Genomic DNA, 20,142 nt, shown 5'->3' on the forward strand with positions numbered 1-20,142 from the left:
ATCAGTATAACGTAACAAAGCCTTGAATATGGAACTATTAAGAAACGGAAACATAGATTTTTTTTCAGAAATTGATAAAAATGATAACAATAATGAAACAAATGTGGCCTTTTTGACGGTACATCACTATGAAGGAAAAAGTCTCCACTGAAGCAAACAAAGTTAAATTTCTTTTTGCTGTCTGAACAAAAAGAACCCGACTATAGATCAAATCATAATATAATTTCTCTTTCCTAGAGGACTCTCACACCTCTTTTGGATACAGTGTCATGCCCTTTGTTGTATTTTTAATTCTCACTTTGTTTAAGATAGATATGCTATCACAGGTCTACAATAGTTTAAACACAATCAATTGCCTGTTCCTGCATATTAGTTTTAAAGAACCGGGTGTATATAATGGCATTATTAAAATGAACCACAACTAAACATAGATTTATAGTTTTCTCTGATATTAACATTTGTAATTTTAATCATATTGAAAGTGTACCTGCTGTTATTCTTTACTGATAAAAAGGAACAAGGAATGAGTTATAATTTTTCCTAGTTGTACACATGAAAATCAATATACCGGTAAATAGATTTTGTAAAAATCAATATATTCCGGTGACATGAGATTACCAACGTCAGTTTCGAATTAAGTTCATTAAAAAAAACACTATGTTCTTTTGACGTCATAACTAAAAAAAATCATATATTTAAAATATCAAACATTTTTGCTTTTGAGTAACACATATTTTTTTAGAAGGGAAAAAATAGGAATTAAGCTTTATTTTCATATTCCCTTTAGAGAAGATGTATATATTATGAAGTTTTCAATAAATTACATAATAACTTTTCAAAAGGGTTTGCGATGTACATCACCAGGGTTTCTACAATCGCAATAGATTGATTGTTTAATTCCCATTCGAGAATTTTTCACTCATATAAAGACGTCACCGTATGCCGGTGAAGGGCCTTTCATTTAGACCTTTACTCGGCAATCAGGGTCACTGAGCAGTAAGGTTTCTTTATCATGCCAACGCTTACCGTGACACGGAACCTTGGTTTTTAAGGTCTCATCCGAAAGACCCGTGACTTTCACTTCTAGTGCTGGGTGCTTGTCGAAGGAATAGTCACTACCTATGTTTACGTTTTAGGTTTGACGCAGCGCGGCGATCGAGAATCGAACCCGGGCCTCCCGATCACGAAGCGAGCGCCCTACCACTAGGCTACCATGACATGTCAATTCCAATAGAAATAGCACAGATACGAAAAGGAAGACCCGTGTTTACATTTGTGATGCCTAGAAAGGGAAATATCATTGTGACGCCATAATAAATGAAATATCAATACTGAAGTACAAAATTTCACATGATAATGCTTAGGTAAAAACTTCATACATGTATTTTAAACATTATTGATTAAAACATGTGAACTGTTTTATATCACTACTGATAAGTAATTAGAAACCGATCTTACCATATTACAAACGGCATCACTAGCCTTGACTTGGTGAGTTTCAAGTGACCTAGAGAAATATCATTGATTTGATAATTATAGTATAAGGTCGTCCTTCCTTTTAAGATATTAGCAATAAAACGGAAAATATAAACGTTTTTAAAAATTGCTTAGATAATCTTTCTAGACGTCAAAAAGCTTCACAGTGACAGAGAAGCATAGGGAAATAGAATACAATAAACATATTCGCGATTTGCCTCAAATGTACAAGGCCATACACTTTACTGTTTGAGCTATATATATATATATATATATATATATATATATATATATATATATATATATATATATATATATATATATATATATATATATAATGCGCTGCAGCATGATTCTGGTCTGTTGATTCTTATAATCAAATTTATTGCAGTGTTAGAAGAAATTGAAAATACTTTGCTAGTGCACGTAATGACGGCGATATAACGAAGACTTTTGTAACTGCACAACCCTGCTGCTTTGAAGTTGCAGATGTGAAAATCTTACTTTTTTTTATTTAATTTTATACCAAAAACCTCCTATTGCGCTTACACATGACATTTTCTATATCGAGCCTTAGAATTCTATTTTATCAAAGCCAAATGATGCACAGCTGATACTTGGAATATAATTATTACTTATTACTTAGTTGACACACTTGTTTAATGTGTGATTTATGTAATTTTAATGATAATGAGGGTGAATTTAATTTTTTTTATTCATTTGTCCAGTTTTTCAATATTTAATAGACAAGTTTATCAAACACTACTACTCCCGAAGACGAAGTGTCTCTAAACTAATACAACTATTTTTTTTAACAAATATCAAAGATGTAAATCATTAGGAAATATATATACCATTCTAATAAATTACGATTAGAATGCTTAAAACAATCAGCTATATTATAGTATGTAAATAACACAAGTTTGTAAGTGTAATACATGTTATTGTACTATGTATGTAATTGATAAGTATACAATATTGTACTGTAATGCTTATCGGATGTACGTCCCACGGAATAAAGAACTGAACTGAACTGAATGTGCATGAAAATGACTATATTAGACAAAAGAAATGCACCCATACTCTCAAAAAAGAGTAATTTTTATTTATTCTTGACGTCTTCTTCAAAATTAAACCGGTAAAAGTCTATAAATGGGTATCCGTTTTTCTTTCAAATGGTTTAAATAACATGCCGTGAAAATGCTTCATGTTCTTGAAAATTTAACGACAGCTTTAATAAACTAGAGAAAAGTATGTCTAAATTTATAAATAAATCATAAAGAACTAGCACAAAAAATAGTTTAAACGGATGTGCGATATCTGTTCCTCAAAACACACTGCTCAACGAAATTATAGTTTGCTTGGATTCATTGCAGTGAAATGGCTGCTTTGAATAAAGCAAATGACTGGGGAACACCCATTCAAGATGAATAGATAAGATTGGATAATTAGACCCGAAGTTTAAATTAAAAAATTCTGACAAAAATATCACATATAATGTGTGTATGTAAACAATATATGTAGAAATGTTAACACATTTGATACAATTGAACAAATATCTCGAGTATGTAGGTCAGAAAGATTTGTATCTGTCCTTGAAATATCATCCTTTGAGGATGTTTATTTGCTACGATATGTCTCTCTTCAGCTGTTTACAGACTGCGCTATTATGAAACACACTTTGAACCATCGGAAAAAGATACTTCATCTGATAGACACCAAATGTATTATCATGTTTTCTTTAGCAATACTATTTTAATGAGCAAGTCACAAGCAACGTAAAACAAATTTCATGTTCTAGTGCACGAGGGATTATCAAAAAGTTCGTGGACTAGCGCCATAAAATTAAAACCGCTATAGGTACATAAATGAATTTTAATACATTTAGTTGGCATTATCTTTTCCGTGGAGTAAACCACAAATCCATAGTTTTATTTTTTGATAAATTGTTAATGTTTTTTTAAGCAATAGTATGTCCAGGCGGCGCGACCTCGAACATGACGTTTTTTTTTTTCTACCTGAGTGTAACTGAAAAAAAAACCTCTTTTAACATAAATCAATCCCGTTTATTCAGGCATGTGGTATGACACAATTGTTCCGTAAAATTTGCAATTTTTACCTCATTCTGTAAGTTCTATTCAATTTTATCGTAAATTTTATATGGAGTGTCCAAACAAGTAAGGACTTGAAAATGACGTCAAAGTGGGGGGGGGGGGGCTTTTTCCAACATTCTATAACGTTTTGCCGCTGGAAAAACTGACATAGCCTTAGGAAATGTTTAAAAGGACTACAGAGAAATAAAATCCATCCAGAGTACTAGTTTTAAACGCCGAAAAAAAAATTCAGGGAGATGAGAGATGCAGAGTTTATGTCGAATTGTAGTCGATGTTTAAGTCAGTCACGTCGAAAAGTGACGTTGATCATGTGTGGTAGATATTGAACTCCGACAAGCAAAATATGCTGGCATGATCATGTGAGGGTCTTTCCATGTGTATAATTCCATTTACAATATTATATGCATTTTAAGCCGCTGTTCATGACATTGTAAAGCCATATAAACAAGACAGGTTTAAGTCTTTACTTAACTCCAGGGAATCCCATCAAGATAAATGTATGAGGTATAGGGAGCGGACATTGAGAAACAATGATGTCGTCGAACGTGATGAAACTAAATGGCGACACCGCCAGTTGATCAAATAATGTCTTTTTATTCTATAATAATTTGGCATATTATCAAAGTATCGAGGTAGAATTTTCAACATTTCTTAAACTTTTCTTGTTTTATGTTCCTTATAAATTTTGTAAGCACAGACTTCATAGTATTAATTTTATAGCATCAGTCCACAACCTTTTTGATAACCCCTCGTATGATGTAATGGATAACTCAAAGTATCAAAGATAGACAAATGATAAATAAAAAAAACAAAAAAAACAAAACAAAACAAAACAAAAAAAAAACAACAACAACAACAACAACAACAAAAAAAAAAAAAAAGAAAAAAGAAAAAAAATAATTAGGTGGTATGTAAAACAAGACAATTGATAGAAAACCATGCCGCTGAAACAACATATTTCAAATATGTTTATTTGTTCTGCTTTGACCAATCTTGGACAGATCTTTCATGTAGTTATGCATATTATCAATAACTCTTCAGATGTTGCACGAGTTCTTCAATTTACAACTTAAAAATTAAACTATAATTATAACATTTTTGAGAATGATACTATAAAACATTTGTGAATTACCAGTAACCTCTGATAATGCGCTACATGTTCTGCAGTCTTTGTAACCTAAGATATAAAATATTATGTGTTTGCATAAGGTTTCTTTTCACAAAAGATACAAGCGATTAATTTAAATCATCTTAAGGACAAAAAACTCCAATGAACAATACCTCCCTTCTTCTGATTAAAGATATTTTATTTCATTATGAAGCAAACCATGATGGAAATATTTGTAACTACGCATTGGTGGATTGTTGTAAGGCTTTCTCACACCTTACTTGCCTTGCCAGAAAAACTCCCAACATGTTGACATTTCAGTATAGATACTGATAGATCTTGTTGTCAATGGATGCAAAAGAAATTATTTTAAAATAATCAAAATAAAACTGTTCAGTGTATGGTAAAGAAATATGTACATGTACAATTTCAAGTCCGAGAGTAGAAAAAAAATCCTGTAACGAAAATGAACATAAAACCATTATAAACAGAAAATTAATTACGCTTGTACTTTCAAGTAATATGTGATCAGTTTGCTTTACTAAATCAAGAAAGACAGGGTTTCATAAACTCTGCATTAAGGAGAATGTTAATATATTCTTTGCATAGGGTTATCACTTTTTTGCACCTCAAAAATTAACATATATTCCTTCAGACGAAACTGAGCCGCAAAGTAATTGATAACACTTCCTGTAATCCTCCTAAAAAGAATAAAAATCAACATCATTTGGGAATTAAGCTTATCATTATTAACTAATTCTCGTAGTTTATCATTCCAAATAACCGTCACCGTTAGACATTGTTATGGGATAAAAAGGCTACCATTGATAATGACGGGGACTAGTTAACAAGATGTTTACTAATTATAGGATATCATCAACGATGACAGGACATAAATTGTGTCATGGAAAATTAAATACCTCTGATAGGATGTCATCTTTAGTGTTAGAAAACTGAGAATTTGTTGAAAAAATGCTATTATTGGATATCATTTGGAATTGATTCGATTCTAGAAAGTTCATTTTTTAAAATTTAAATATAATAGAAATACAACCTTGAAAGAAAAGGGTAACTGGTTACGCTTTTCCTCTACACTTACAAACGTTGTAATGACTTCTGGTCTCCTAGTCTGTATCTGACGGACTCTTGTAAATATGTCCACTTCTCCGTCTATTCGAAGTTGTTGAAGGGCGTTATATAAAACGCAGAATATTCCTGGTGAACCGGCACCATTACTTTTAAATGAACACAACGTTATAAAATTGCATTATTTTGGCAGACATTTTATGCTTTGAAAATAAACGAAAATGCCAGAAAGAATACTCAAAGGAGACTCCATAACATAACAAAGGTATTGGCACAACATCTTTCTAAATTTATTTCGTTATAATTTTATGATAATTTTAAAATTTCAAGGAAATTTTCTTATCGATCTTACGAAAGATAACTTTAATTGGTATATATACAATTATAAAAAGATGACAGACTTTTGTGACTAGTGTAAAATAAACAGTTTTCTCAACATTTCTTACACTTATAAAAAGATGTCAAGGAAACAAAAGGAAAACATCTTTTTTTTTTCATTGATAATTCAGAAATATGCATGTTTATTTAATATGTTCCTTGAATATTGCCTCGTTTATCTCTTATTCAAGCCATTTTGTTGTTAACTGGAGTAATAAATACAATTTACTTCAAAACTAGTTAGATCCTGGATTAAGAAATAAAAAAATAACTAAAAAGTCCTGCGATTCAAAAAAATGAAAAAAAAAAAAAATACACTAGTAAACTGGTTCGTGATTAATCAATAATGTAAGGATCAATAAAACAATATTTAAGTATTTTTTGCAATTTAAGTTAATGATTTCAAGACGTATAAATATAATCCTGACAATATAATATCTTTCTTTATTGCGTTACATTAAACGTAACACCTTTCCAATCACTATTTACGCAGGTTATGTATTATATTTGCATGTTGCAACTGTTATTTTAGGTATGATAAAACAAAGAAATAATTTTAGTGTTTCAAAAGTGTCTTTTCAACTGTTAAGGGGAAAAAAATAAAGTTCGGGGGTTATATTATTGTGCTTTTGTCGAAATGCTTGGATTTGATTAATCTTACCAATCACATCATATGTATTCAATTGGTCAAAATAAGTGAAATTTGTATACTGTATGTGTTTAAAACGATTTTCTTTAATCGAATTTGCTAAGGATATTAATCAGATTTGTTTACTCTTACTTGCTTATAAAAAGAGAATTTGATGTTTTTTTCTTTCTCTAGAAGCATCTTTGCGCATTTCAGTAAAGCGTCATCATTTCCCGATGGTAATTGGAAGAAGTCGATGTACGATTTGTAATCCTTGTTTCAAAAATATATGAAACTTATGTTTAATATGAATTAATGATGCAAAGAGTATCTTATTTTTTAAAACGAAATTAACATAAATGTAAGAACAGATTTACTGAGGTAAAAAAATGCAGTTTTTTGCTGTAAATCGCCTTACGTTTGTTGATATAAGAATACGATCTTGCTGGATGCCGTCAATGTCAAACCCTGTATTCTTACATGTGGCAGTTATGGTAAAAGGTTCGCAATGTAGCGGTTCGCCTTTCTTGGGCAGCCAGTTAGCTCCCTTGTTTACATCAAAAAATATTATACATGCTACTTTTTAATCTCTAAAATTAAGAAGTTGGAAAAAAGTGATTTTAATGTTACAGATAGATTAAAATAAATTTTAGGGAAAAAATGCGGAAACCCTGGAAAATTGAAAAGGTCGTAATTCCGCCAAAAATCATTGAAGCGGAACGAAGTGCAAACTTGATCTGTAACTCATCAAGATACACTAACATACCAAAAATCAGCTCAATATCTGTTAGCGTTTAGAAAAAAAGTGTGGAAAACCAAGTAGGACAGACTGACAGACAGACAGAGGGACAGACAGACAGACAGACGGACAAACGGACGGACAGACTCAGACGAAACCTATAGTCCCCTCCGGTTTCACCGGTAGGGGACTAACAAATTCAAAACATCAACAATTTATTGATGAACCATGTGGGTTTAGTTCGTACACGTTGGTCACTTGCCTAACCTGAAACTCCTTGTTCAGTTTTTGCTGATTAAAAGGTGAAGTTTCTTCAGAAGAGTGTGCACTTTTCTTTGAATGTCACGTTCAGATATCACAGTCTCTATATCTTGAAATCCACAGAGTAAGGCTCTATGCAGAAACACATACTGCTCCTAACAAAACATAAAGGTTCTCTAATGGTTCAAGGACGATAAATTTCGGAAATGTAAAATATAGAACAAATAGAAAAATCCATAATTTTTTTTTAATATATCATGTTAAAAAACAACAACCAACCAATCAAACAAACATATAAAGCAGGGATGGGGTCAATTACTTTAAAAAGTAATTAATTAAATTACAATTACTTTGACTTTTTCTTCAATTAAATTACAATTAAATTACAGGCATTCTAAGACATGTAATTAATTAAATTACAATTAATTTGCAAAAGTAATTAATTAAATTACAAATTACATTTTTAATTTTTTGAAAATTTTTATAATCCTTGTCAGTGAATATACAGAACATCATTTATTTGTATATAAGCTCAGCCTCTGCACAAACAGTACAAGAAATAATATGCTATAGGCATTGTGTATCGTTCTGGTTTAATTTATAACATTTATTAACAAAACAGTAAGAATCTCCTTAAAGAACTAACCGAGATCAGTTTGATGCAGTTTCCACCACACAAAACCTACATGTACACAAATAGCATGGCTCCTGATATATATGATTAAAAGTGAGTATTTTAATAGAGTGAAATGAGTCGCAACTGTAACCCCTCAAATTAAATATTTCCTTTGAAGGTAACCTGAACATCCTAAATTGCTATTTATGTTGAACAATTTTACTTCATAAATCAGAATTGTACAGATAGAAAATTCATTCATAAAAATCTGTTTAGATGTTAAAATAATTATCAAATTGAAAGTTTTTTTTCTAAAGCTAGCGGAGCATTTTAAATTGAAATAATTATCTTCATTGGTTTTGTCTTCTAAATCATGGAATGAATATCTCTTTAGAGGAGTTGATTTGTTTTGATTGCAATTTAAAGCTGTGATCTGGAGGGCAATTATCTCTTCCCAACAAGAGAGAACTTAATTAATGACACACACCTTCTTTTTCTTTATTATTGATCAAACAACAAAGATTGAAATATAATAAATGTGTGTTTCATAGCTGAATAGACCTAAGATAGGTGGTTCAAAATTCATATTTATAAACATAGATCAAAAAATTCAAAATTTACATAATGATTAGAAAGAAACTAGTTTATTATTATCAAGCCAATCATTTGATTATTTTTTTTTGAAAGCATTAACCTAAGATTTTGTATAATTGAAGGATTGAGGATATGTTGAACAATGAAATAAAAACCAGTAAAATGGGGAGGTAGTGGTGACGATATATCATGAATATGTATTATATAAAGTAATTAATTAAATTACAATTACAAGTAATTGAAAAAATGTTCAATTACAAAATACTTCCAATTACTTCAAAAAATGTAATTAATTACAGTCAATTACAATTACTTTTTTCAATTACCCCATCCCTGATATAAAGTAATCTTACCACACTGTTTGAACCATGTTCATACGGTCCTCTCTCATTTGCTTCACGAACTCAAAAACATTGATCCGCCCCGTTTCTCTCCCTTGTTGGAGTAACACATTCAGACCGATATATGTCCCCGTTCTCCCCACCCCGGCACTGAAAAGGTAAAGTTCATGTAATTGATTGTTATGTATTCCGATAATAATCAATATGTATGTAGTATCTTTATTATGTTCCAATCGTGATTTCCATTAGAAAATGTGCAAAAGCACGAAACTGAAATCTGCATATCAAGAAATCTTTTTGTCCAAATTCCAAGAATTTCATGAGAATCAAATTTTCCTGCAAACATCAATAATAGTGAATAAATTTACTAATTTAATAAAATTAAACAGATCACTGCAGACTTACATTTATAGCAGGACAGATCTATATCAGATACTTTATTAAATGGAATTATTTTTGAAAATAACGAATTGGCTGAGCTTTGAACTTTTGGCCTAAAAATATTTAAATAGATACATTGCATCACTTTTCGGTACGTATTTATGAATTACGTGTATTCGTTTTAAATAGATTGTTCATTATAAAAGATCCAATTGCAATAATTAAAATCAGTCTTCCTTACTGTTTCACTCTTGACAATAGTTATATCAAAGATTTTTTAAAACTATATTTTAGTAAGTTTGTTTGTTTGTTTGTTTTTGTTTTTTACACATACAGGATAATTCAAAATTGTAAAGAACATCGGGGGTCAGTAGGCATATTACTAAAGCAACAGAAGAATAAACTTAACCATTTTGCGTTGAAATTGTACCTTTTATATTTATTACTTTAACCTCAATTACTAGCCAAGGTAGCCTAGTGGTAGGGCGTTTGCTTCGTGATTAGGAAGAAGAGGGTTCGATTCTCGTTCAGCGCGCTAAAGCTAAGACGGAAACGAAGATAACGACTGTTCCTTCGACAAGCGCCCGACATAAGAAGTGAACGTTACGGGACTTTCGGATGAGACCTTAAAAACGAGGTCCTGTGTCACGGTAAGCGTTGAAAAGATAAGGATTCCTCGCTACTTACCTTCCCTGAGTGCAAAGTATAGGTCAAAATCTAAAACCCTTGTTGATTTTTACAATATATCTACATTTTTTGGCAAAGTATGTTAAAAAATATGTAAAGGTTCTAAAATATCATATGAAACCTGTATAGCATATAATAACATGACATATTTCGTGATAAATATATAAAGGTCCAAAGTTCCTCCAAACTGAGTAAAATCTGAATAAGAATCTGTATATTTTCTTCTAAATACCTTTCCACCACAACAAGTTGTCCCCCATGAATATTATTTCTTGCTAACTTTGATTTCATTAATTTTAATTTAATGTTGTACAATTTTCATTGTATAATTCAAATATCTTATTAATATTAAATTGAAAAATGATAGTTTTATGTCAGAGGTTCTGATCAAAATGTTTTACTTTCTACTTTTCTACAAGAAAGTATTATTTAATCACCAACCTGCAATGGACCAGTAAAGGAGAACCAGGTTCATATCTATTGTTCACAGCTCTTTGGAACTGTACAAGTCCTATCTCTTCTGGATTGTTCACAGCTCTGTGGAACTGTACAAGTCCTATCTCTTCTGGAGTGCCATGGTCAGGCCAAGCCGTGTAATGGAACTGGGTGATTGTCCTTGAGGTTTTTGACTAATATAAAAAAAATATGATATAATGTTAATATTTTTACACATATCAGCTATGATATGCATTCTTTTGAATTTTCCAAATGTTAAAAAAAATCTGATTACGAAATTTGCAGATCTACATTGCTTCGTAGCGCAATGAATTCATTCTCTAAATATGTAAGCTATGTGAAAACGTAAGCTATGTAAAAAAAAAAAAAAACAACATACATCTTGTCTCTGTATTGAGAACTGTCGAACCGTATAGAAAGCATAATTAGTTCCTTCCAACAAAGAAACTTAACATGGAAGGATTTTCAAAGGGTGGTCCTTATTTGGCCAATACTGCATGCATTTCTTCTAAACAAAGATTAAAAAGTGAGAATATGACATGCTTTCAAATTAAAAAAAATAATAAAAAATGAAAATAATTTTCAAGCATAAGAAAATAGTAATGCAGCACAGAAATCAAACAAGAAAATAAAAAAAAATAAACCCAAAAACAAACAGGCAGAAAACCATCCAATTTCAGCTTTTGGCATACCTTTCCATTCTCTACAAGATTTGCCAGAAAAAGAACACATTCAATATTTTCCTGGCATATTATTCTCCAAAAGTCTGTTATGGTATTCTTTTGTGAACCTGTACGCAAATTTTGAAAAAAAAATCTTTTGTATAGGATCAACATGTTAAATACATGTTAAAAACTATTGTATGATTTATTTAAAACAAGTTTGGTGGGATAGCAGATAATCATTTAATTACAAAAAATATTTTTAAAGAATCCCAACCTTGTGTTACAATGAAGCGCCGTTCCCCGTTTAAATCCTGAAAAGATATGGTTCAAATACAGTCTGACAAAACATTTAAAAAAAAATAAATTCATACGATTACTCAAAAGAAAAAAAAATATTACTCTGACATAGTTTGCATTTATATAATAATTGTCATCTTTCTGCCATTTCTCTCTAAGAATTACTCTGGAATGTTCATCTGAAATAGAAGAAAACTTCGTATTTAAATCCTTCCTTTTTTCAAAATAATAATTCATTAAAAGACCGAAGGAAAGAAACTGAATGGGATAAACATTCTTACACGGAAATGTCGTTTTGAATCGGTTCTTTGTGATGTTGTCTTTTTTCTGAGCAGTTTGGCATTTATTTTCATCTTCCGATGGAAGTCTCTGACATGTGTTTTGAAAAGAAAAGAAAATTATTCTTCAAAATCAAACTTTAATTCGACATTTAGATATATCGATTATACTTTTTTTTATCAGTTAACATTTCATTCATACGTTAACTCGAAATAACCCAGTGAGCTCGAAAAAAGAAACGACACCAGAGAGTCTGCCACATCTGCTTCAGATTGGTATTTTTAATGGCTATATATGGTAATCGGCAGCTAACTGATAACCTAATGACAAAAAAGATGTTTTCAGCTTTTCCATCTTCAACTTTATTTGTATAGTAATATTCCACTATCATCTGTATACAGTGTTTATGTCTCTTCAAAGGTGCATGCTTTTAGTACGATCAATTTTTAAACTTAAAAAGTAAGGCGAGTAAAAAATAAGTTGACTTTACAGGGATTTTAAAATCTTGTTTGAAGTCAACATTTTGAAATTTCTATGTACCTTATAAGTCTCTTATTTGCAAATACAATCTATTAAATCTATTATTGTGTCGTATTTTGACTGACATGTTTTATGCCACTTGTTAGTTCATTGTTTTTATACTAAAATAACTACGGATTATTCTGCCGACCAGATCAATACATGAGGTTCAAAGCGGGTGTGGCCGGTCGACAGGGGATGCTAACTTCTCCTTTGTACGTGATTCTACCTCTGGATATTCCAGTGGTCCTTGTTTTATGCCCTGTTCACTAATTTCTGCTGTTTTAAAGATTTTAGCGATGAATCACTGTTTGTTATCTCAAACGTGTGCAGTGTAATTGAACACCATTAACTTTATATAAGGAATACATCTCATTTACGTTCAAAATCAATTATTCAAAAATGCATATTACAAAAAATTAAATTAAAGGAAGTTTTGCAACAGAAAGACCACCTAAACTTTTCTGAGTTCATGCATATAATGAATTAGATGCTGATCTAATGATATGAAATACTGAATTGTTTTACCATGATATACTGAGCTGTAAACATATGAAACGAAACTAACCTGTGTTGACCTTAGATAGATGCAATAATCCGTTATGACCTGTGATCCAGTTATTGTGAGATACTGAATCCTAAGATACTGATGTGCTTTGAAGTGACATGTCCTCTTCACAGATTTGTATTGCTTAAAGATTTTTTGAGATCGATCACTGTTCATTACCTTTTTCATACATTAATGCACCCTGAATGAGATACTCACTGGTATTGACCTAAAACTGACATGCATTGCCATGAAAAAAGATATACTGACATGTAATGTCATAATATACTTGTAATATACATGTAATAATATGAGATTCTGACCTGTTATAGCATAACATGATATGAGATGTTAACCTATATTGGCCTGTTATGATCAGAAGTACTGATACTATAGATATACTAATGACATATTACCGGTAATGACTTGAGATTCTGACCTGTAATAAAATTAGATGCTGATCGGTAACGACATGAAGTAGTGACATGAGATACTGACCTTTGATGACATTAGTTATGACCTATTAGCTATTTACCTATAATGACATGAAGTTCTCAGTTCGTCTTACAATCGTATAAGTATTAAATGTGGAGACTAAAGAATGACAAAGGCAATTGAAATATGGTACATGCAAAAAGGATGAGGCATGAGGTACGGGAATTAAAATCTATAAGCTAGTATAGTATATTCACTGTTATTGTAACATTGTTCATTGATTTTGGTAATTAAAATCATTAATTCATTTGGTACTTACATGTATTAAAAGTCTTTCATTTGCCTTAGAAAAGTAAAAAAAAGTATATTTGAGAGGACGAAGGTTCGTTTTACCTTATATTCCAAAAAGAAAGGGGATTTTTCTCCCGCACTTTTTGTTGAAATCGAGCTCTGTAGATCATCAATTTTGATGTCGCTGCTTATTTGATTCGTGTTGTAATATACACAATCACCAGAAAAGTCAAGACTCGCTAATTGCTCTTCAAGTGATGGTTGTGGCGAAGGACCTTTTAATAATTAATAAAAAAAATCACAATAAATCTAAATATATGAGTACTTTATTGTGCACATGCAAATGTTCCAGGGTTGGCAAAAAACCGGGAAATACTCGTATTTCCCAGGACAGTGGGAAATACTGGTAATCCCCGGGATTTACTGGTGTTTCCCGGGAAATACTGGGAAATAAGAAATAACCTATGTATTTCATAATTTTAATCATATTTGTCAGGGTATAGACACCTTATTGGCTAAAATATCTACCCGGTATCTCTGTTCCTGATTCAAAATAGTTTGGTTTCCAAGTAATTCATTTTACATAATTATATGCATATGACACTATTTTCATATTCCAGTCATGAGTGTTATGTGTTTCATGCTTGAGTCTGATGTAGTCTTTAAAGGTCCCAAAGATCCTAGTTGGGGTTTTTATGTAACTAATGAAGGATCTAAGAAAACTAAGAAAATTACTACATGTAGAGTATGGTGTAAATATCATACATAAGAAGAAGCCTTTCAGTTCTACTCAAAGTAATTATCTCTCAAAATAGGAGCATAAAACTGTCCAGAGCAATTTGTTAAAACAACATGATTGATTGTAATAACTAAGGTGTTTATAGAAGGATTGAAGCAAGTTTATTTTGTTCTTGTATTTATAATTAATAAACTTAATAATTTTACAAAACTGAAAAGAAACTTGAATTTAAACAACTTCAGTTCTGTTCTTAATATACTGCCAGGGAAACATGTACTGCTACAGAATGCTTATGGGTAGGGGACCTGGAGTAGTGATACACTCTGAATATGTAAAATTGCAGTTTGAGACACATTCAATATTATTCATCTGTTTTTACATTTATTTTATTTCTGAATTTTGCATAAGATTGAATGAATTAAAGAAATAAAAAAACTTCAATTTTGTATTTCCCAGTATTTCCCACTTTAAAGTAAATTTGTAGTATTTCCCGGGACGGGAAATACCGGTATTGACCACTGGTAATTCCCACCACTGGTATTTCCCGGCCAACCCTGAAATATTCTGAGTAAAACATGAAAGAATTTTCATTTTTTTTTCAATGATTTCTGTCGTAACTATAGATAGCTTACTCATGTTTGACAATTTATAATTTCTTATTGATAATTACCATTAATATTTGAAGGATCTCTATTATGGAAACGATCAGATGTATTTCGCAGCTGTTGATAAAATTCCTTCCTTCCTGAATGTTGAAAGATAACATCCTTTGTCTTGAAATATTGTTTAAAATATAATTTTAATTCAAACATTTCTCGATCTCGGTGGTTATTCGGAAACATCCAAGAAAACATGCACTCTAATCATCAAAAGAGCAATAAAAATAACAATTAAAACGACTGAAAGAAAAGCTGACCTGTATTTTAAAAAAAAAAAAACGTCAAAAATTTTAGTTATTGCTCCATATAATCTTAAGGAGTAGAATTATATGCAAAATTAAAAAAAAACCAAACAATATGCGGTAAACGCATATATTTGCCCCCATAAAAGGCAAGTTTTGAAAATTCCTTGTCAATGAAATGTACACAATTATCGTGTAAAAATTCTGAATTGACAGACCTCATTAGAGTCTGGAAGTAGATTATCGTCAAGGCTTGTTTCTGTGACGCCACAAACAAAATTTTCGTTATTTTCGAGATAAAGGACAAAATGGACAATATATTCAAGTTTAGCATATATTTACTGAGCGCAAGCTTGCCCCAGATATTATAACTCTACTTAATCATTATATCAAACGATAGGGCTAGGGGGACCTGCACTCGATGACTTTTAATCAAAATATCGACGTAAATACTCTTTTTTCCTTCTAAATCATTAAAAATTTGAGCCTACACCATCTTCTTTACGTCATGTCTAACTTATGACGTCATACCTGATGAAAATAGTTAATGCTCTCAAGTGTGAAGGCACTCTCCTGGTTTAGAACAGGATGAAAGATTTTTCCATCAGTTTTATTTTTGGGGCAGATATTGGTCATTTTCTAACATAGTTTTGCGAGCAGACGGCCTCGCATTATTACCACAAAATAAAGTTCTCACGAATAAAAAGTGATTCACAGTATATATACCGTATGGCCATTTTGTGGTGGGGACAGAGACATATTCTGGCAAATAATCAAGATTAATGAATATAAAAATTGGCTTAATTTAAGTATTTTCGGATATGTACTATCAGAAAAGTAACTTACGAGATGTTTGGTATGTATTTAATGTTTTTTAATGAATATGAATAACACATTTTTACAAGCTACATTTAGCATGTAGCATTTATATTTTTCACTAGAGATGGTAAAAGAAATATTCCATGTACAATACATTCAAATTCAATGAATTATTACACACAAAATTTTACCAGCGAAAATGAACGGTATACGTTGTAGACTTAAATCCGCCTTATGACCAACCATAAACTGGCTATATAGTAGATTATTAGATGACCCTTTTTGTTGTCCTTCTTTAGATCTGCTCTTTTTAGAAATAATTTCAAAGCGTTTCTATGACATACAAAAACATAATGTAAACAACATACCTTGTAATAATAATTGAACAAACCACTACAACTACTAAAATTATAAATGATGTAATTACTCCTCCAATCATTCCTGCTGTGATTTTTTCCGAGGAAAGTAATTCTAAAAAAAGTTCTTAAGTGAAAGTCATATGGAACATACTATGCACATAATAACTTTAAATGTGATAAAAAGGTCTTTTCAATCAAAACAGTGTTAAAAGCTATCATATATCGAGAATGAAAAACAAAACAAAACAAAACAAGAGGCCCACGGGCCTTATAGGTCACCTGAGTATCATGTATTAAATTTGCCCTGAGTCCTGCCCTAACACCAGAGTCCTGCACTAACACTAGAACCTTGACCCAGGGGACATAAAATTCACAATTTTGGAAGACGCACCCTAACTCATCATAACTATGCTCTTAGATCATCGGCTTAATACCCAGGAGAAAAGGAGAAGATTGTCAAAGATTTATTGCATTTTTTACAATGTTATCATTAAAGCCTCGCCCCATCACCAGAACCCCTGACCAAGGGGCCATGAAATTCAAAATTTTGGAAGAAGCACCCTTACTCATCCTATGTATTCAGTTTGTTTGCCTTAATAACCCGAGTCATAGAAGAAGATTTTTTAAAGAAATAATGCATTTTCACTATATATTCAACAGAACCCTGCCCTTACACCAGAACTCTTGACCCTGGGGCCCTGAATTTCACAATTTTGGAAGAAGCACCCTTACTCATCATTACTGTACTCTTAGTTCATCGGCTTAATACCCAGGAGAAAAGGAGAAGATTGTCAAAGAATTATTGCATTTTTAGTATGCTATCATTAAAGCCCCGTCCTAACTCAAGAACCCCTGAACCAGGGGCCATGAAATTCACAATATAGGAAGAGGAACCTTTACTCATCATCCATATGCATTCAGTTTGTTTGCCCTTGATTAGAGAAGAAGATTTTTAAAAATGCATTTTCCCTATATATTCAACAGAGCCCCAACCTAACACAAGAACCCCTGAACCAGGGGCCATGAAATTCACAATATAGGAAGAGGCACCCTAACTCATCATAACAATGCATTCAGTTTGTTTGCCCTTGATTAGAGAAGAAGATTTTTAAAAATGCATTTTCCCTATATATTCAACAGAGCCCCACCCTAACACAAGAACCCCTGACCCTGGGGCCATAAAATTCACAATTTTTAAAGAAGCATCTTTCCTCATCATAACTATACATGTTGTTTGTTTGCTTAATACCCAGCAGCAGAGGAGAAAATTTATTAAGAAATAATACATTTTCACTATATTTCAACAGAGCCCCGCCCTAGCACCAGAACCCCTGACCCTTGGGCATTAAATTTCACAATTTTGGTAGAGGTCTCAATGCTTATTCCAATCATGCCAACAGTTTGACTGCTTGATGTCCAGGAGCAAAGAAGAAGATTTTTAATTTTGATGGTTTTAGCCCCACCCCTCAGGCCCCAGGTGGGAAGGGTAATAAATTTTACAATTTTTACTCCCCTTCACTCATAGATGCAATATGCCAAATATGGTTGAAATTGGTTCAGTTGTTCCAGAGAAGAAGCTGAAAATGTTCAAATGTGAACGCACGACGGACGACGCACGCCGACGGACGAAAACAGATAGCAAAACTCAGGTGATCTAAAAAAAGAAGTATTACATGTATTTAAAAATTTTCATCATACTTTAAAAAAATAATTTTTTTGAACAAAATACATATAGCTTGAATAAAATACATATAGAAATAAGGAAGGAAAGTTAACACAGTCAAAAAAAAAATAACAATAATTGATTGGCACCTGGAATGAAGCTAATATATTTAAACTGTATTAAGGTTTGATAGATTCCTAATTCACATACTCATACAGATAAGGTTCAAATAAATTAATTACATCTACAGTTTAGAGATTTTTCTTTTTAATTCTGCAATAGGATTCGAAATTATTAATATTTTAAAATACTATTGATTTTTGATCGATAAAAATAAGCATGATTTAAACATGTACCGTCACACCTGATCCCCTTCCAATTATCCTCGCAACCTTCCAGACATTTCCCTGTGATGTTATGGCAAAATGTTCCATTCACGCATTTCCCACAAGGTATTTCACAATTTAACCCATATGAGCCATTTTTGCACTCTGTAGATATCAAGTATATTCTGACACTAACTTTTAATTCAGGATAGTTAAATAGCATGTAAGTCTACGTTTCATTACAAATACCCCAAGATATGAGCAAATGAACACGTCTTTCTTTAAGATTACCAAATACAAATGTAGCTGAATTCTTTATATCATTAACGACGTACATTTTTGACAGTTTTATCAAAAAGCTGTATTTGGATTTGACAATGCTATGAAGTAAATGTTTTTGTCATTAGTATATACTATACCAATACATTTAGAACCGTCCCAATTATCATCACACCCTTCTTGACAAATCCCTGTTACATTATGACAATATGTCCAAGGTTTACAATGGCCACAAATCTTTGTACAGTTTTCATCATAAAAACCATTTTTACACTCTACAAAAATTGATATGCATATAAGAAATAATGAACATAGTTACATGTACTATGAATTGATTTTTACGTTACAATGAATCTGGTATTTTGAATTGCAAAATTTATATTAGCTGAATCCATTGAAAAATTGGTCATTTTCAGAAGATGCCCTAATATGGGTCAGTAAAGCAGTTCTTATACTTATAATACATGAACTAGCAAGAAAACTTTATCAAAAATGCCAAAAAAAAAAGAAAAAAAAAAAAGAATGTAGTCCCGGTCAGTTCAATCTTGAACGCATTATAGTTTACTTAGTCTACACAATAACAATGTAATGTAAACACCATTACTTAATCTAATCAATATGTGGTTATATTATTACCATCGCATTTTGATCCATTCCAGTGATCCTGACACCCTTCTGGCTAGATTCCTGTGATGTTATGACATATCGTACCAGTTTTACATTTACCACATGTTTTATCACAGTTGTGTCCATAATAGCCATCTTTACAAACTGCAGGAAAAACCCAAAGATTGGTTTATTTAAGCATTGAGTTCTTATTTAGGATGTCGTCAAAAAGTGCGCAATACGACAAATGCATTTTGGAACAAATTTTATCCATAAAAACTGAACTAGTTACTTTTAAACAAATGCCAAAATACTAACAAAAGAATCTTTGTCACATGAAGATGTAAAAAAAAAGGGGAACCATGTGTCATATGTTTTTGAATTCCAGGCCCCGGGGCCATAAAACTTAAATGAACTCATTCTGGATCTCAGTCTCGAAGTGAGACTGGGATCAAAAATGAGCTCATCTAAGTTTTATGGCCCAGGGGCCACGTTATTCACTGACACAGCTAGTATTTAATACAATCTAAAAACCCTCTCTTTGATATTTTT

The 20,142-nt window shown here is 31.6% G+C and overlaps 1 pseudogene; it reads right to left on the bottom strand.

The window, feature by feature from the left end:
- Nucleotides 1–244: 244 nt before the first annotated feature.
- On the bottom strand, nucleotides 245–19,746 carry LOC133189201 (tyrosine-protein phosphatase non-receptor type 7-like; annotated as a pseudogene).
- Between the last annotated feature and the right edge of the window lie 396 nt (nucleotides 19,747–20,142).

This window comes from Saccostrea echinata, unplaced genomic scaffold, assembly GCF_033153115.1.
Source record: "Saccostrea echinata isolate AGI-Se365-2 ecotype Australia unplaced genomic scaffold, CSIRO_AGI_Sech_v1 ptg000017l, whole genome shotgun sequence".
Lineage (NCBI taxonomy): Eukaryota > Metazoa > Mollusca > Bivalvia > Ostreida > Ostreidae > Saccostrea > Saccostrea echinata.